Here is a 19342-nt window from a genome sequence, read left to right on the forward strand (position 1 = left end):
GTCTCTGTTGAATTGGCTTCCACCTTGTATTTAACACCCACAATTTTTGCAACGGCTGGATTTCTCTGAGGAATTTGGCTGCCACAAAACGTCTTCTTCTTCTCGTATGCCTTAGCATGTTTGTAGGATTGGCCCAGATATTCTTCAAATTTGATGGGCTGTACTGCTGGAATGTCCAATTCAGCAACAAAAATTGTATCAGTAGTCATCTGCCGTATGTCCAAATTCTTGAGTGTGTCCAAAAGCTGATCATTTAATTTTCCAGATTCTGAATTTGTGTGAACATCCTTTTCCAACACAGATATTCCCATGCTTTCCTGCAGTCTTTGTGGGAAAAATTCTGACGGCACATGAACCTGAGGTGCCACAGATTCTGGTGGGATTATAGGATCAGGATGTGTTGCTTTCTCCCCTGGACGTGAATGGCTGGAAGATTGCTCCTCAGCTTTTGAGACAATCTCTTCTTGATGATCATAGCCATACCCACAGTTTAATGCTTGAATTTGAAATCCTTGATGGATGCTTTCAATGTTCAATTCAGATGATTCAAACAATATATAGATTTTGTATTTCACCGGAAGTTCTTGGGGCACATCAGGTTGCTCAAAATATTGTAGATTACTTGCCCAAATAAAACAAAGATACTTTTTCAAGCCTGGTGCGTAGTACTCTGAATAGGGATTGTTTCAACACCTTTTTGAGTTGTTTCTCATGTTGATATGCTTTTGGACAAACTTAGGAAAATATTCTCTTTTGGAGCACTCCAAAATATCATGGGCAAACAAACAGCAAATGGCACAAACTGTAGGTTTCAATCCATAAAAACCCTTTTCTGCTAAAGAAACCCATAACGGCAATCTTCTTGTTGGTGGTTTCATCATGGAATTGCTCTCAAGATCAACAAACTATAACTTGCAAAACAAATAAAAAATAAATAAAATCAACATATAAAAAGATATATACAAAAATAATTAACTAAGAATATGATAAACACAAATTATTTGAAACAATCCCCCGCGACGTCGCTAATTTCTTGATAGGATTTTTACCACCTGCAAAATGACAGATAAAAACACTTAAAAATACTTGCACGAGAACAAAGTAGTTGTAGTATAAACGGCTCAAGCAAGGTTATTTTCCACAAGGATTGAATGAATAATTTGTGTTTAAAACCAAGTCTTAATTATTTATTTAAAACAAAGTTTGGAAAAGGTTGATTTTGAGATTTAAAATAATAAAAAACAATTTAAATTAAAAACAATTAAATAAATCAACTAAAAACCAATTTAAAGAAACACTAAGATTCTGCTGTCATCTTAACAATCCTATGTAATTCTTCTAATTACTTATGAATTACCCATGCATATTTTGAAAGTTAGGTTTTCCTAATATATATCCTACTTGGAACCTCCAAAATACCCAAAACGTCCAGAAACGTCAATCTAGAAAAGTTGTGCGCTAGACCTTTATTTCATGGTCACGGTTAAACGGCTAAGTAGAAAAATCTGAAACTTTGATGCAATCATCTTGAAAGACTCGCGAACATCCTCCAATTGAAATCACTCCAAAATTCATCCATTTGATTACTTTATGCTCCAGAGGAAGTCGAATGTCCTATATTATAAATACAATTCAAAGTATCAAAATTCTTCCAAAATATTAACCAAAATATACTGAGAATAGGGTTAAATATATAATATAAAATCTACTCATCAACCATCATTTCCATATTGCAGAAGAAAAATTCTAGACAGCATTCTCAAATTGGCCGGGGGAAAAGTCTATCTAAGGATCATTAGGTTTTTCATCCGAGGCAATAACACATGCAAGCTTACTCTCAATTGAAATATTCAAAATGCTAACAATCTTTTGCTTGACTAGATGTCTGAGGTCGTCAAGGGTGTGAACAAAGTTACAGGTCATATTCAAATCATACAGAAACACGACTGTTAAAAAGGTCTGAAAACATTTAGAACAATTTCTACAAAAAAGAAATATGATTAAAGAATTTAATCAAATATTACACTGCTCAAGAAGGCTTCGATTCATTTAACAACCAACGTTTTAAATGAAGTTAGCTGCAACCAAGGATTTAAATATCCATAATATCGGCGATATTTCGCCGATATTATCGGTTTTTTGCTTCACCGATATCTTAATAGGTATCCAAGAAGTTTTCGTTAAAATATCGCGATATTATCGATAATATCGCGATATTACCGATAATATCGCGAAATACTTCAAAAATACTAAAAATATTAAACTAACAAGAACAGATACCACATCTGATCTTAGCCAAAAGACCGAGAAAAGAATGCCTCCCTCAGCTTTGGAATGTGGGTTTTATAGACCTATTTGCTTGCTCACTTCTATTGCACAGCCGATGTGGGATGCAAACTAGATTTTATAGACCTGTTTGCTTGCTCAGTTCTATTGCACGGCCGATGTGGGAAGGGTTATTATCATGCCAGGTTTATGTTGTAACCATTACTTCCTGCAAATGCTAGCTCAAATTGGGAAGGGTTATTATGATGCTGCTTACGATTCAGGTCAGTTCCTTCCCTCTTTCTTTTTACTGTAATTTCATCATTGATCACCAAGATAATAAGTTGTCAATACAAAATACGATAAATATTTGTTTTGTTAGTAATGATGCTCAGCTTGTGTTGGTAATGGTTCTAATCTTGTATGATGTTATAAAACTAAGGAATTTTTACTAGAAGCAACGTTCTTTTTTCCTCATCTTACTGCATGGATGTAAGAAAAGTTCCAAATCGGAGAGTTAATTAAGAAATTCCTCACAAAGTTTATTAGGAGTTGTGTCATAACTCTTATTGCCAATTAATTTTGGGGTTGAAACCTTAGTTTTCTTCATGGATCTAGAGTATATATGTTTGCATATTAAAGGAAGTTGAGTTTCCACTATAAAAAGTTATTACAAATAGTTACCACACCCAATACTACATGTATGTTTGGGTGAGAGACTCCCAAACTACAAGGCATGCATTTTAGGCAAATGAAGAAGAAATCTGTCGCACAAAGTGAAATAGGAGGAATTAGAAATGTATCACATGAACATTACAAAGATATGTAAAAGAAATTTGTTAATGACTCATTTTAAGCAGTCATTTGCAAATCCCTCACGTGTTGCATTTCTAATCTCGCATATCTATCTTTTTGTGATTCATTTCTTCATGACTATGTCTAAATTCTCCTAAAATTCCTCTCTTAGATCTTATGTGCCCCTCTTTTTTTTGTTTCTCACTCACTCATGTCTAAATCTTGTCTAGTTGCATATATTTAGTTGTACAAATGAGCATTAAATTGTTAATATCATGCAATGTATAAAATGTAAAATATTATACTAATTCATTATATATAAATGATTATGGTGTGTTTAAACTTCTTTCATTAATTACTACATATTTTCTACACTCACAATGTTTGCCAGCTCGCTATATAATCAACTTGATAATGTTAAATCCATCATGCAATGCATTTCCTTCCAATTTTTTGTGATAAACTAATAGATAATTGACTAAATAAACATCCTGCAAAGTTTCAATAAAAATTTCCAAGTTTTTCTTATAATTTCCGTGGTTTCCATGTAATTTTTATCGATATCGATATTATCCCGATATTTCCATCGATATTTCCGTGTTTTCGGACTACCGATATTTCCGATATTACCGATATTTTCTTCCTTGGCTGCAACTATACTAATATTTCGAAGATAGGCAACTACAACATTGTAAATGACATTTACCTGCAATTGTAGAATGATGATGATGAAGAAATCCTCTCAAGCTTCTATTACCACATTATTTTGAAGCTGATACCACTCACTGTACTTCCGTTGAGCAAATATACCTCAAATAAAAACCTGCCCATCAAGAATAATAAATTCAATCTAGCTAAAACTGAAAACACGTTGAAACATTGTTCATACTAGTAAATTTTACCCGCACGTTGTTGTGGGAGCGAAAATATAACTATAGACTATATTTTTAACATATAAATAACCAAAGACTAAGATAAACATGTAGAAAATGGAGCAAATATTTTTACAAAGCTGTCTAAGTTTATATAACTTACAGAAAAGACATTGTCAAATGCCTTGTCATTGATATACAAAAATGGCTAGTCTAGTATTCCTCATTGACAGTCATCCCAGTGCTTCATTTGTATAATTACTTGAACATGGAATATCCCAAAAGAGCACATTTTCCTTGAAGCGTTCACTGCAAATAAAACAATTTGGATCATCCGGAAAAAAAAAAAAAGTTACAACTGAAACAAAATGTTAATACAGTTGTAATTAATTAGCAGTAATACTTTTACATGAATGAATTGGACAGACGATGGCAAACTACAATATCAATAAATGAAAAAAAAATTCAACAACCATCATTTATATATAGGAATAATAAAAATCCATTTGCATTAGCTCTGGATCAAGTTCAACTCAAGGCTACAAAAATTTTAAACCCAATATTCAAATAGCATTATTCAACCCCAAAAACCAAATAGTACATTTAACTGACTTAACACGATTGAAGGCATAAATCAAATCTAGGAAATCATACTCAACCTGCATTGCAGAAACGAACAATGTAGCTTATATACATTCTCAATGTCCTCAACAAGTCCTCTCTCCAATGGCTCTGCAATCTACAAAAGGTTTTTAGAAGATTATAATTTAAAAACTGAATCACATAAAATTTCTGAAATTAGGTTGCTTCTTACCATAGTTATTTTATTCTTCTTATTGGATGTTTCAGCAAAGCATTTGATTGACAAAGGCTACACTGTTTCACAAAATGAAACAACATGATCAACCTACAAACAAAAGCATATCCATCAAGAAAAGAAGAAAATAAAATTTTACTTTAAAAAGAAAAAACGTGAAGATCACGAAGATTGTTGGAGACCGATTCCAAAAACAAATACAAACCCAGTAAAATTCAGCTCAAATTCGTGCACTATAATATAAGCCAAACAACCCCAATTTTCTCAGGAAACCAAGAAAACCCAAGAAAAAAAAAACGAAAATGTGAATTCCAAGATCTAATAAAAAAAACTCAAGATTTAAAAAAAAAAAAAAAAAAAAACAAAGATTGTGGATCCGAACCTTTCATGGCCGGTGGTGTCCCAAATTTGGGCCTTGACGACCTTATCGTCGAGCCGAATGCTTCTGGCGGCGAAGGAACCCAAAAACTAACCATCGCCATCTCTGACTTTTTAAACATTCAGAGAAAAATCAAAGCACAACCATCAAAAGGCCCAAATAAAAAAATTAGCCCAAAAAAAGCACAGTGCAAAGATAAATTATATACCTGGCCCAGAAAGGGTTTGCAAACTCCCACAACAAAACCCTAAAGTTGGAAGATAAACGTTTCCTGCAACCAAAAAGAAAATCAGACAAAAGATCCACACGCAAAATAGGAAAAAAATAAAGAAAACACTTAGCAGGAATCGAATTTTACAACAATCAATTAAAAAAATTTCTTACCAACCAAGCACAAAATAACTGCACACAGCAACCAACGCGCCCAAACCGTTGCGATTCCTCCGCGGAAAACCGCAGGAAAAAACAGACCAACCACCCTTCTAAACGATCGGATCGCGATGAAAACAGCGAGTTGCACACAGAGAAACGCAAAGAGAGACGGAAAAACAGAGAGAAGAAAAGAAAAGGAAATGAAAAAGTGGAAGATGCTGGAAGTGGAAGTAAAAGGTAGAATGCTCTACAAAACGCAATGTGGCCAAAGCTCAACCAAAAACACCAAAAAGCACCTTTCAAACGGGAGCAACAGCTGCAAACAAAAATGAAAGAGAGGCAAAATAGACAATTTACTGCACAATCCCATCAAAACCCAAAAACCATGAATAAAATGAGGGGTAAAACCGGATGGGCACTGTTAATGAACGGTACCCATCCGCTGAGCTTCAGTATATATAGGATTTTCGCCCACCATGTTCAATCCTGACCTAAAACCTAAAAATATTTAGCCCAGAAAATTTAGGTTTTAGCTCAAAAACAGCTTTTCTACTCCAACCCTTTTGGCCTAAAATTTTAGCCCCAGATTATCAAAAAATGAATTAAGGCTTTTTTTTTTTAAATTAACTTTTAAAAAAAAAATTTGTAGACTATCCTAAATTAATTTTATGAACATTTTAACCTAAAAAAATTATTCTAGCCGTTGGAAAAAAAAAATTAATTCCAATAAATTTTAAGATTATTCTAGCCATTGGATTTAAATTTTGATCGTTAGATCTTTTTTTTTTTACCGTTAGATTTGATTATATTCGATTTAAGCTGTTAGATTCAATAAATATATAAATATAAAACAAAAAAAATTGAATGTGGACCGTTGGATTAACCAACGGTCCAATTACCACCACCACCCGATGAAGAAAAGTAGCTGTTGGCTACAGGACAAGGCCCACTTTTCACTCTCATCCGTGGGTTCCAGCAGCTTTTGTGGGCTAAATTTGTGACCTATATTTGCCTTCATTTTAAGTTTTAGGTTTGGTTTAGGTTTTGGGTTGAAGTGGATTTGGGGGAAAAAAAGGGGAAATTTTAGGTTATAAGCCACCATTGGAGATTGTCTTACTGTTAATGAACAATAATTTTGTTGTTGATTTTTAGTATATGTATAATGTCAGTGTTGTTCCGTTTTTACCCCCACTTGGTCTCTTCTATTTCATTTATGCCACTGATCCCTTTGGACATCTGGGATCGCACTCAGGGACTCACTGTGGCTCTCTTCGTTAATGCTCTGCTGCAATTAAAATTGCTCTCATCCGTAGAATCCAAAACTCCCTCATACGTCGCTCCTCTCCATGCCCGCCGCTTCCTTTTCATCCTAGCCTCTACTGCAATCACGCCGCTTTCCCTGCTTCCGACATCGTCCTTTTTATTGGGTAAGCTCTGAAACCTTTGTAGAATTTATGCATGTTGTGTTGATTTCAAATTTTCACTATCAATCACTCTCAATATTCCACAAAACAACATTTTCTGTTCACATATATGAGTAATTAATTTGATTAGGTTTCTGGTCAGAGTTGCATTTATATTCTGCATTTTCTTGAAGAATTTAGTGTCTAATTTGAAAAATTCAGGAAGAATATTTGATTTTGTGCACAACCAACAACAACAACAACAACAACAAAGCCTTTTCCCACTAAGTGGGGTCGGCTATATGAATCCTAGAACGCCATTGCGCTCGGTTTTGTGTCATGTCCTCCGTTAGATCCAAGTACTCTAAGTCTTTTCTTAGAGTCTCTTCCAAAGTTTTCCTAGGTCTTCCTCTACCCCTTCGGCCCTGAACCTCTGTCCAGTAGTGACATCTTCGAACCGGAGCGTCAGTGGCCTTCTTTGCACATGTCCAAATCACCGGAACCGATTTTCTCTCATCTTTCCTTCAATTTCGGCTACTCCTACTTTACCTCGGATATCCTCATTCCCAATCTTATCCTTTCTCGTGTGCCCACACATCCCACGAAGCATCCTCATCTCCGCCACACCCATTTTTTGTATGTGTTGATGCTTCACCGCCCAACATTCTGTGTCATACAACATCGCTGGCCTTATTGCCGTCCTATAAAATTTTCCCTTGAGCTTCAGTGACCTATGACGGTCACACAACACGCCGGATGCACTCTTACACTTCATCCATCCAGCTTGTATTCTATGGTTGAGATCTCCATCTAATTCTCCGTTCTCTTGCACGATAGATCTTAGGTAGCGAAAACGGTCGCTTTTTGTGATCTTCGCTAGATTGCTCCGGTCCTTAGTATGGATAAGTATATAAATGGATAGAGATAGGAAAGCGAACACAAGATGTACGTGGTTCACCCACATTGGCTACGTCCACGGAATAGAGGAGTTCTCATTAATTGTGAAGGGTTTACACAAGTGCATAGGTTTAAGCTCTCATTTAGTGAGTACAAGTGAATGATTTAGTACAAAAGACATTAGGAAATATTGTGGGAGAATGATCTCGTAATCACGAAACTTCTAAGTATCGGAGTGTGGTATCGTCTTGACGTGCCTTATCTGTCTCATAGGTAGATGGGGCATCTTCTCTGGAAGTACTCTTCCTCCATCCCGGGGTGGTATCTTTAACTGGTGGAGATGCACAAGGTAATGTATCAATTTCACTTGAAGCTTACTTGTAGTTTCAGGCTTGGTCAAGCGCGATACAAACCATGTAGTAGGAGTCCCCCAAGTCGCCGAGCTAGGGGATCTGCTGAAAGAGGTGACAGACAAGGTAAGCAATCATAGCTCCGGCTGATTGTTCACAGTCTCCCTATCTTGCAGGCAGCATGAAGGATAAAGAGAAGAAAATGAGAAGAGATGATATAGGATACTTTTGCTTTTGAAGAAGTAACTTTCCACAGGCTTATTCTTGAACTGAGCTGGAGGGTTTTCTGGTTTCCTCCAGAGTATAAGGCCGACTGAAGAATTTGAGGGTCAAAACAAGTCCATCAAATCTAGAGTACGTTCGACCCTGCTGATATGGGATACTTTTGCTTTGACAGAGTAATGGATGTATCGGCACGTGTGCTGTTACGCTTGTCTCCACATGCTTCCTTGTATCCTTCTCCCTTGCCCTATCTGTTCCTCAGGCAGATGCGGTATCTTCCCTGGAAGCATAAGATGTTGAAGATGAGTACTCGAGAGGAATGTCAGGTAAGTAATCAGGTAAGGGGTTCCAGGCAGTCAGTTCCTGGCTGGAAGCTTGATTCCAAGTAGTACTGACTGATTGCTCTCTTTCTCCTTGTCTTGCAGGTAAGAACAAGGTCCAAGGAAAAGACAGGGAAAAAGCATGATATGGGATACTCTTGCTTTTAACCCTGATGATATGAGATATTCTTGCTCTAGTATAGCTTGTTTGCAGAGGGATTATCGGGGGGAAAGAAAGCTGAATATTTCGAAAGGCTTCGTTGGGAGTGCCCTCTCAGATATGAGGAAGGGTTGAGCATTTTTGCAGGTCTGCCTGTCCGTTAGGGATGGAGGTCGACATATATAGGAGTCTCCTTAACAACAAGTAGTAATGTTATTCCTTTACCCTACTTGGTCATAGCACGGTAGTGGGAGCTGTCAGCTTCACATGTTTTAACGCTGTCAGAGCACTTTGAAAAAGTGGTTTGTGGTATCTGGAAAGCTGATGTTGCGTGTGAAGATTACAGACAGCTTTATCCAAGGAGATCCGGCTCTTGAAGTTGGGAAAGTGTTGCCTCTTCGGTTTTCGAACAAGCAATCCTATCGGGGATCTGGCTCTCAAGATTCGAAGAACGATGCCTCTTCGATTTTTGAGAAAGCAATCATGCTGGGGGTCTGGCTCTCGAGATTCGGAGAGCGGTGTCTCTTCGATTTTTGAGAAAGTAATCATGTTGGGAGTCTGGCTCTCGAGATTCGGAGGGCGGTGCCTCTTCGGTTTTGGAGCAAGCAATCTTGTTGGGAGTGTTTTCTCGAATGTGAGTAAAGGTTGGGCATGTTTGCTAGTCTACCTTGCCACGAAGTACAGAGGTTGACACACATGGACTTTCCAATTATCCAGCAATGGTACTGTTCCTTTACCCTCTTCGATTTTTGAGAAAGTAGTCATGTTGGGAGTCTGGCTCTCGAGATTCGGAGGACGGTGCCTCTTCGATTTTGGAGCAAACAATCTTGTTGGGAGTGTTTTCTCGAATGTGATTAAAGGTTGGGCATGTTTGCTAGTCTACCTTGCCATGAAGCACAGAGGTTGACACACAGGGACTTTCCAATTATCCAGCAGTGGTACTATTCATTTACCCTTGTGGGTAATAATATGGTAGCTAGACCTTCAAAATTTATGTGTCTAAACTTTGTTAGTGTTGTTTCTTTGCTATTCTTTTACCCTTCTTGGTCAGAGCGATGTAGTGGGAGCTGCAAGCTTCACGTGTTCAACTTTGGCAAAGTTATCTGTGGTACCCATGAGCTACTGTTGCGTGTGGGATGATTGAACAGTAAAACTCATGTGCTTTCTACTTCACCAGAAGTCTTCGACCGAATGCCCATAATTTCCGCAAAGCTGAGTGTGCGTGTGACAGGTGCTGACAAGGCTGGAAAAGTAGGTGCCTCTTCGATTTCTGAGATCGGCCCTCGTGGTCTCTGAGCAGCCCAGCTTTTGAGAAAGCAAGTGCCTCTTCGATTTCTGAGATCGGCCTTCGTGGTCTTTGCGCGGCCCAGCTTTTGAGAAAGCAAACGCCTCTTCGATTTCTGAGATCGACCCTCGTGGTATCTGAGCAGCCTTGCTTTTGAGAAAGCAAACACCTCTTCGATTTCTGAGCAGGCGCCTCTTCGATTTCTAAAGCTCCGTCGAGTGCAGATTTTTATAAGGGCTGGCATTAAGTTCCAAAGCACACTTGAATCTCCACCAGTAGAAGATCCATTCTTGCACTTCTAAGATCTTGATTTGTCCGACCTCTTCTCTCTTCAACACCTTTGAAAATGTCTGGCCCCTCCGACCGTCGTTTTGACTTGAACCTTGTTGAAGAGGCAGCCCCGCCTTCTCCTGACAACATATGGCGTCCATCCTTCGTCTCCCCTACTGGTCCTCTTACCGTTGGGGATTCCGTGATGAAGAATGATATGACCGCTGCGGTGGTGGCCAGGAACCTTCTCACTCCCAAAGATAACATACTACTTTCTAAACGGTCTGATGAGTTAGCTGTTAAGGATTCTCTGGCTCTCAGTGTTCAGTGTGCAGGTTCTGTGTCTAATATGGCCCAACGCCTATTTGCTCGAACCCGCCAAGTTGAATCATTGGCGGCTGAAGTGATGAGTCTCAAACAGGAGATTAGAGGGCTCAAGCATGAGAATAAACAGTTGCACCGGCTCGCACATGACTATGCTACAAACATGAAGAGGAAGCTTGACCAGATGAAGGAATCTGATGGTCAGGTTTTACTTGATCATCAGAGATTTGTGGGTTTATTCCAAAGGCATTTATTGCCTTCGTCTTCTGGGGCTGTACCGCGTAATGAAGCTCCAAATGATCAACCTCTGATGCCTCCTCCTTCTAGGGTTCTGTCCAGTACTGAGGCTCCGAATGATCCCCCTCCGGTGCCTTCTCTTTCTGGGGCTCTACCGACTGCTGAGACTTCTCCTAAGCAACCTTTGTGAAGGCTCATTCTTGTTTGTTTATTTTGACTTATGTATATGTACATATTTGTAGCTTATCGGGGATATCAATAAATAAGCTTTCCTTCATTTCAACGTATTGTGTTAAATACACCAAAGCCTTCTTCGCTAAGTTCTTTGAATTTTCTTTTGTTGAAGCTTTGTGAGTGGAGCATGTAGGTTGAGGTAGTGTTCCCTTAATTTCCTGAGTGAGGAAAACTTCTCGGTTGGAGACTTGGAAAATCCAAGTCACTGAGTGGGATCGGCTATATGGATCTTAGAACGCCATTGTGCTCGGTCCTGTGTCATGTCCTTCGTTAGATTCAAGTACTCTAAGTCTTTTCTTAGAGTCTCTTCCAAAGTTTTCCTAGGTCTTCCTCTACCCCTTCGGCCCTGAACCTCTGTCCCATAGTCGCATCTTCTAATCGGAGCGTCAGTAGGCCTTCTTTGCACATGTCCAAACCACCGTAACCGATTTTCTCTCATCTTTCCTTCAATTTCGGCTACTCCTACTTTACCCCGGATATCCTCATTCCTAATCTTATCCTTTCTCGTGTGCCCACACATCCAACGAAGCATCCTCATCTCCGCTACACCCATTTTGTGTACGTGTTGATGCTTCACCGCCCAACATTCTGTGCCATACAGCATCACCGGCCTTATTGCCGTCCTATAAAATTTTCCCTTGAGCTTCAGTGGCATACGGCGGTCACACAACACGCCGGATGCACTCTTCCACTTCATCCATCCAGCTTGTATTCTATGGTTGAGATCTCCATCTAATTCTCCGTTCTTTTGCAAGATAGATCCTAAGTAACGAAAACGGTCGCTCTTTGGTATTTCTTGATCTCCGATCCTCACCCCTAACTCGTTTTGACCTCCATTTGCACTGAACTTGCACTCCATATATTCTGTCTTTGATCGGCTTAGGCGAAGACCTTTAGATTCCAACTCCTCTCTCCAAAGGTTAAGCTTTGCATTTACCCCTTCCTGAGTTTCATCTATCAACACTATATCGTCTGCGAAAAGCATACACCAAGGATATCATCTTGAATATGTCCTGTTAACTCATCCATTACCAACGCAAAAAGATAAGGACTTAAGGATGAGCCTTGATGTAATCCTACAGTTATGGGAAAGCTTTCAGTTTGTCCTTCATGAGTTCTTACGGCAGTCTTTGCTCCTTCATACATATCCTTTATAGCTTGGATATATGCTACTCGTACTCCTTTCTTCTCTAGAATTCTCCAAAGAATGTCTCTTGGGACCCTATCATACGCTTTCTCCAAATCTATAAAGATCATGTGTAAATCCTTTTTCCCATCTCTATATCTTTCCATCAATCTTCGTAAGAGATAGATTGCCTCCATGGTTGAGCGACCTGGCATGAACCCGAATTGGTTGTCCGAAACCCGTGTCTCTTGCCTCAATCTATGCTCAATGACTCTCTCCCAGAGCTTCATTGTATGACTCATTAGCTTAATACCCCTATAGTTCATGCAATTTTGTACGTCGCCCTTATTCTTGTAGATAGGCACCAAAGTGCTCGTTCGCCACTCATTTGGCATCTTCTTCGTTTTCAAAATCCTATTGAAAAGGTCAGTGAGCCATGTTATACCTGTCTCTCCCAAAACTTTCCACACTTCGATTGGTATATCGTCTGGGCCTATTGCTTTTCTATGCTTCATCTTCTTCAAAGCTACAACCACTTCTTCCTTCCGGATTCGACGATAAAAAGAGTAGTTTCTACACTCTTCTGAGTTACTCAACTCCCCTAAAGAAGCACTCCTTTCATGTCCTTCATTGAAAAGATTATGAAAATAACCTCTCCATCTGTCTTTAACCGCGTTCTCTGTAGCAAGAACCTTGGTAATTTGGTTTATCCATCCCTCCAAATTTTGATACTATGTATTGGATTGAGAGTTTTAGTGTCCAATCTAAAAAACCCAGCGAAAATCTTTGCTTTTTAGTAAAATTTGGTGGTTCGCTGGAAAAGAATCAAGGGTGCTAGAAAAAAAATTGGTGGTGAGCTATGAAGCAGGGATACGGATACGGATACGGATACGGTGATACGATACGATACGATACGGCGATACGAAAAATCTCTAAAAATTAAGATACGATACGCTATGGATACGGCAAATAAAAATGTATATAGCAACAAAAATATGCATTTTAAAACATAATCCATCATTAAAATTCAAGTACATTTGAGTTGTTAGAGAAGGAAAGTTCAAAATTTAATCCTCTTTATACAGTAGAAGAAGTGTGAGAGTCGTATTCATGGTTTTAATTAGAGGGAAGCTCTTTGTACTTAGCAACTTTCAATTATAGATGTCTCCTATTAATTTTCTCCTCCTCATTACCTTTTTTTTTAAAGTGTAAATGTATTTTAAAAGCAGGATACGTGTATCCTAAATGTAGGATATGCATATCCATTATGTCAAATTCGTGTCCATCAACCAGGATACGTGTCGGATGAGTATCCGAGAGTATCGGGCAAGTATCGTATCCGATCAAGTATCGGATACGGGATACGAGACCAAACAGAAGTATCCGTGCATCATAGGTGGTGAGGTTATAAGAATATACATATTGTTAAACGTGTAAAAAAAAAATCATATTATGTTTGGAATTTTGAGCAATTGGTTGTGTTCAATTACTACATGAAATTTAGAAATGCAATTCGGAATTTCAATTGAGGTCGGGATCTGATTGTAGAATTTCGGTCATGTTTGGTTGTGCTTTTGATGGAGAATTTCTGATCGTGATCAGAATCATGGGTTTTGTTTAAAAATGAAATTGGATTCAATTATATAATACTTTTAGAGAATGAAAACTTTATATAATGTTTTTAGAGAATGAAAACGAGAAAGTGGTGATGGACACAAAATAGTTGCCGATCAATTATGCTTCAACCTTGGAATATGGGGTACAAACATTATGAAAGTGTCATAAGAGATGCACCTAAAACCAAACTCAACTTCCGGTGACTTCAAAGACAAGAAAGGATCGAGCTTTAGGAGACATATTACGTTTCTCTGATAGTTGTTGAGATGAGTGTGAGACTTAAGCATCCTGTTCTATGAGGGTGCGTTTGGTACGTGGGACGGGACGGGACGGAACGGGACGAGGCGTTCCGTCCTGCGTTTGGTGCGCCAAAAATGGGTGGAATGGGCTGTTCCACGGGACAGATTTTGGGTGTTTTTGCGTCCCACCTCCCCCTCTGGAACGGGTTTGTTCCACGTCTGTGGAACACAATGTTTTACCATTTTAAGACAAATATACCCCATGTCTTTTTCAAAAATTATGCCTTCGTTCCATCCCGTCCCGTCCCGTTCCGTCCCGTCTGCGTACCAAACGCACCCTGAGTGCACCACAGTTCATGCCTTTTGGTGCAGCTTTTCTCCTTAAACACAATTCCACCTGCAATGGCAGATTAGCCTTCAAGTCTCTAATTAGTGTGCAATTATAGAGTTTTGTTTAAAAAGATGCATATATTTTTCACCCATATTTTCCAAAACAAAGGGGAAAAGAATCAAAGAAATGGGTTTATGTGAGTGTTTGATTATCCCATTTAATGTAACATCACGTGGAGAGTGTGACACTGATTGTGGTTTGTGAACACTACTGTCAAAACAAGAGATAAGGTTAAAAGAGTGTTTTTGCTCACCAAATTGTTGGTTTTTGTAGAGACAGCTTTTGTTATTATTCAGTAGATCTTTGCTTATTCTCAAAGTGATTTTTGCTTATTCTTTTGACAATTAGTGAGTCGGCTATGTTAGAGGGATATAATCCTCACTCATAGTATAATGTTGTTTTTGGTAATTAATTCTGCAATAGTCTATAATGACAATCGTAGTTGAATTGTACGTATGAAAATTTGGCCTTTTGTATGGAATTTGAATTGTGTGATTGAAAATTTATAGTATTGTTTCCAATTTCCAACTTTGAATTCACAGAAAGAGGTAGTTGTCATCGTTCAAATTCAATTTCAAATAGTATTTATGAACCCATTGTTTCGTCGTGATCAGGTAAGGCTCAAGAAAATAGTAATATCAGTTTTTAAATAAACCCTTTTGTTGAATTTGAATATCTGCATGTTTGATTTTGGTATTGTATAAATAGGATTTTTAATTTTAGCCTTGAGTAGGACTTTGATTGATTGTGCATTATGGGAGGAAATGTAGATTGGAAGTGTCTGCTTACCGTGTAAAAACCACGTTAACTTTTCAACATTTGAAGTACAATACTTTAGGAAAACACCATATTTATGAGAATGGCAATAAATTAAAACATGCAAGTCTATCAATACCAACAGGCTTGCGGATATATTTTATGGTTTTCTTTTATGTTGAGAAAATTGGGATTCCTTTTAAAAGACTTTATTGATCATATGGTTAGGGAGTACTTATTGGAACTACAGCAAAGCTGTCAACTTTGCTTTCTTTATCAGTCACTAGAAGAATAGTGGAAGCAGATGAATTTACAAGGGCTAGCTTATAGATGGATGGCTTCCTAATCTGTATGACTACCATGTTCACCGTTACTATTCAGGTTCATCCAAAAATTGCTCAAAGAGCAGACTGTTAGTGATTTGAGCTAGTTGTAAATAGTATCATCTGTTTGTAAATAACACTTTAAAATCATCCCTCTTAGTGTAAACATGCTATATGTAAAATAATATCATCCTAAATGGTCTTAAAACCAGCAGTATCGCGTGGGGCTCAATTGTTAGTGTAATCTAAATGTAGTCCACAACATATACTTCATATAATACTACTATGGACTGAAACTACATAAATCAACCCCACAAAATAGAATATCGCACTTACACACAGATCAACAATATGTAACCCACATAAACAACGACGCCAGATTGAGTGTATTTGTATTAGAGGTTCAATTTCCACATTGCGTGAATTTAAAGGATAATTGTCGAAACACATTCAACAAAAGATATCCAAATAGTGTGATAAGTCAATTAAAATCCCATCAACAAACTTTCTATGATAATTAAAGATCTAACTTTGAAAAAGCAAATATGCAATGTGATGGGAAGCAGAGAAATCAATGGAAGGGAAGATAGGTGAGCCAACCTTCTCCAACACATGCAAACACAGATTTGTATTTTACTTTTTTTTTTTTTTTTTTTTGTTAATATCACGCATAACCAAAAATAGATTAGATGCTACCATCAACATAAAAATAGTGGTTTTCGCATTTGACAGTTTGAGTAAGGCTTTTTTATTTTCAATGACTTTATGGTACTTATATTCCCAAAACCAAAAATTGGAATCTACTAGAAATTATGCCCGCACGTTGTTGCGGGAACCAGCTGTTTCAGTCATAATCGGATGAATAAAACACATTTAAATTGAATAAATTCAACACAATTATGAACAAACAAAGGGATACATGAGTGAATGACGTCGATAAGATAAGCAGTTTTGCTTTTATATACATTTAAGTAAGCTGGCATATAAACACATTGTACAATGAGTGGGAAAAAACTGAAAGTCTTTGATTAGAAAAAAGTTATGTTTCCTTAAGAAAGACATGTAGTTCACACATATAATGTGTCCAAAAACTACACTATTCAACTTTAAAATGCAGGAAAATGAATATCTTGATAGAAATTTCAAAGAGGATAATTAAATTACAAAAAATATAAGTACAATGCATGGATCCGCACCTGGCAATCAAGAAGGGAGAAAGAAGCCATTGCAAAGCAGGTAACTGACTTAGTAAATCTATGCTATCAAGTTCCTTGGTTTTCTGTAGACAACAAATCAAATATATTAGATCTTTTATTCTTAACAGCATTACAAAATTCGTTTCTTAACAGCATCACAGAACTATTCATTTATATCATCTGAAAATAGTAAAGAAACAAAACATACAGTTAAAAACCATTTGAGAAACATAAGTAAGCCTTTGGTATGTTCAAGAACTGACCAACTGCATACCGCATAATAAATTGAGAGTATGTTCAAGAACTGACCAACTGCATACCGCATAATAAATTGAGAATATGTTCAAGAACTGACCAACTGCTCACCGCATAATAAAACCTAAAACTAAAGCCAACACAGTTCAGCAAATGAACATACTATTAGCTAAAGGGATACAAATTTTCTGATTGAATCAGAAATCACATATCTACACGCAAATTGCAATCATATGAGAAATTGGTATCTCTATAACAATGTAATATTTGAACTCCAATTATCGAAATCCAACTAACAAATACACTAATATCTGTACACAAATAAAATAATCCAATAATTTAGCAAGAATGAAAAGGAAATAATATGAACAAAAAGAGATGTATAAAACCCAACCCCTGGCATGAAACTAAATCCCACGCCTACTCAAAAGACACAAAGCAGAAAATTACTCAGTTTCAAAATCCAAATTAGAAAATAAAACCTCACAGTTTCTCTCGCTCACCTCGTCATCCCACATATCTTCTCTTCATATTCTGATAAAAGACCTCTCTTCAAGTTTGGTCTCAAATAGTTGGTCCATCTCAGCCTGCAACTTTTCCACATCTTAATAATCCTGCAATTCAGACCAACCCACCACATCTATAATCAGTGAATTGTTTACATTAAAACATATGAAATTACAACCCATTTGATAGAAAGATTTTGTTGTTTTAACAGAAACACCGAAAAATGAACATTTCACAGCGAGTAACTAATTGCTCATTATTTAAAAATTAGTTTCTCATTATTTAAAAATTAGTCATCAAATTTCATAAATAAATAAACCCAAAAGAATGCAAAAAGTTGGAATCTTTGGGCTTGGAGAGCGAGCAAGACGGCTAGCAAGCAGGGTGGATTGAACCCAGCAGAGAACACAGAGCAGAGCAGCAACAGACCCAGCTTTCTTATCCAAGCACAGATACAGCCCAGCATACATCGCAGTGAAAGCAAACCCTAAATTCAAACAGAACCCATTTGGGAAACTGTAGAGAGAAGGTCCACAATATTAATCAAAAATGCAACAAAAGCAAAATCAACAACCCATATCAAAATAATATGAAAAGATCCCAACAAACCAACCAAACAATTAACATATCGGTTCGCAATCTAGAAATAGGCTAATACGCTTAATCAAATCAAATCTAGCCGTTCGCATGTGTCAACAACCTTGTTCTTTGAAAGTTTTACCCCCATGTTCCTTGTTATATGCAAAAAAACAATTAAAGATGAACTCTCTCTCTCTCCCCCGATCCCCTCTTTTCGTCCCTCCAAACCCTGTTTTTCTCTCTCTAATATCCCGCCTGGGGATATTTTGGATGTTCACCTTGACATGAAGCTCAAATAAAAGAATGTAACCAGGAGGCTAGGAAGTAAAGGGATCTCATAAATTCTACATGCTTCTGCATATCAAGCAGATTCTGTAGTTTCAATACCAAGGAAAAAGAAAATTGAAGAATTATTAACCTGCTTCCCAAGAGTCAGGATGACATTAGGATCGCTTGTCATCATATCTCGAATGGCTAAATTTGTGCCTCTAATCACCTTAACCTTCAATAAACCAATAAATTCTACCATGCCTTCCTGCTGCATATTTCAAGTATGGAACAAAGTTATATTCCACTCTCACAACGTATATGAACGTTTACTTTAATACTCAAACTACATAATTGAAAGGCAGACAAAAGGTGTGACAATATTTACCGATTTCTGTGAAGAATTTGAACGGAAACTATCGATAATCTTTCGAGAAAAACTATTTTATTGGAGAGTGCTCTGGAGAGAGTTCTTTCTAGAAGGACCTGAGTTAATCCGCAAGCTAGGTTTCAGAAACTCTTGAAGCTCATACTTTGACCTACATGAATATGTGACTACTTTAAACATCTGAAAAATAACCCACAAATGAATCTGCTCCATGCTAGATTCTAATTCTATATCATAACTAACCGGATGAATTTTGAATGTTCCTCATGACCGGCATCTGGTCCAGGCTTTGAAAGTCCCTCAGGAATAAAAGCCTCATAAATTGAATTAGCAGAAGAGTTTCCTCTAACTTCTATCATTGCATCAATTTCATCATCAGACCATTCATCCGGGGTCACTGACAAAACCTATACATTTCAAATTCATGTTGTTTAAGACAAATATATAATTGTAATAATGCATACGATTGGAGACTTCACATCAGCATATAGAAATC

The 19342-nt window shown here is 37.5% G+C and overlaps 1 protein-coding gene, 3 long non-coding RNA genes, 1 other non-coding gene and 1 pseudogene across 6 annotated transcripts in view; 1 reads left to right on the top strand and 5 right to left on the bottom strand.

The window, feature by feature from the left end:
* Positions 1 to 19342, bottom strand: part of LOC126585284 (rust resistance kinase Lr10-like) — a 139382-nt pseudogene that overhangs the window by 94410 nt on the left and 25630 nt on the right.
* Positions 1 to 19342, top strand: part of LOC126585224 (LEAF RUST 10 DISEASE-RESISTANCE LOCUS RECEPTOR-LIKE PROTEIN KINASE-like 2.1) — a 142409-nt gene that overhangs the window by 91448 nt on the left and 31619 nt on the right. The gene's annotated exons all lie outside the window — the stretch shown is intronic.
* LOC126614109 (U2 spliceosomal RNA) lies at positions 2130 to 2315 on the bottom strand. The gene has a single exon (XR_007620278.1). It is a non-coding gene; the product is annotated as a U2 spliceosomal RNA (small nuclear RNA).
* Positions 4042 to 5686, bottom strand: LOC126585488 (uncharacterized). 2 transcript variants are annotated; one of them, XR_007610531.1, is made up of 5 exons: positions 5513 to 5686; positions 5337 to 5399; positions 4747 to 4839; positions 4592 to 4671; positions 4042 to 4241 (listed from the first exon to the last, which is right to left on the bottom strand). It is a non-coding gene; the product is annotated as an uncharacterized LOC126585488 (long non-coding RNA). The 2 variants fall into 2 exon arrangements; XR_007610528.1 differs by lacking the exon at positions 4042 to 4241 and having other exon boundaries at positions 4411 to 4671.
* Positions 16795 to 17753, bottom strand: LOC126585516 (uncharacterized). The gene is made up of 2 exons (XR_007610558.1): positions 17609 to 17753; positions 16795 to 16933 (listed from the first exon to the last, which is right to left on the bottom strand). It is a non-coding gene; the product is annotated as an uncharacterized LOC126585516 (long non-coding RNA).
* LOC126585483 (uncharacterized) lies at positions 17963 to 19163 on the bottom strand. Its single transcript, XR_007610527.1, has 4 exons — positions 19090 to 19163; positions 18847 to 18997; positions 18610 to 18729; positions 17963 to 18128 (listed from the first exon to the last, which is right to left on the bottom strand). It is a non-coding gene; the product is annotated as an uncharacterized LOC126585483 (long non-coding RNA).

The sequence above is a fragment of the Malus sylvestris genome, chromosome 2, assembly GCF_916048215.2.
Source record: "Malus sylvestris chromosome 2, drMalSylv7.2, whole genome shotgun sequence".
Classification (NCBI taxonomy): domain Eukaryota; kingdom Viridiplantae; phylum Streptophyta; class Magnoliopsida; order Rosales; family Rosaceae; genus Malus; species Malus sylvestris.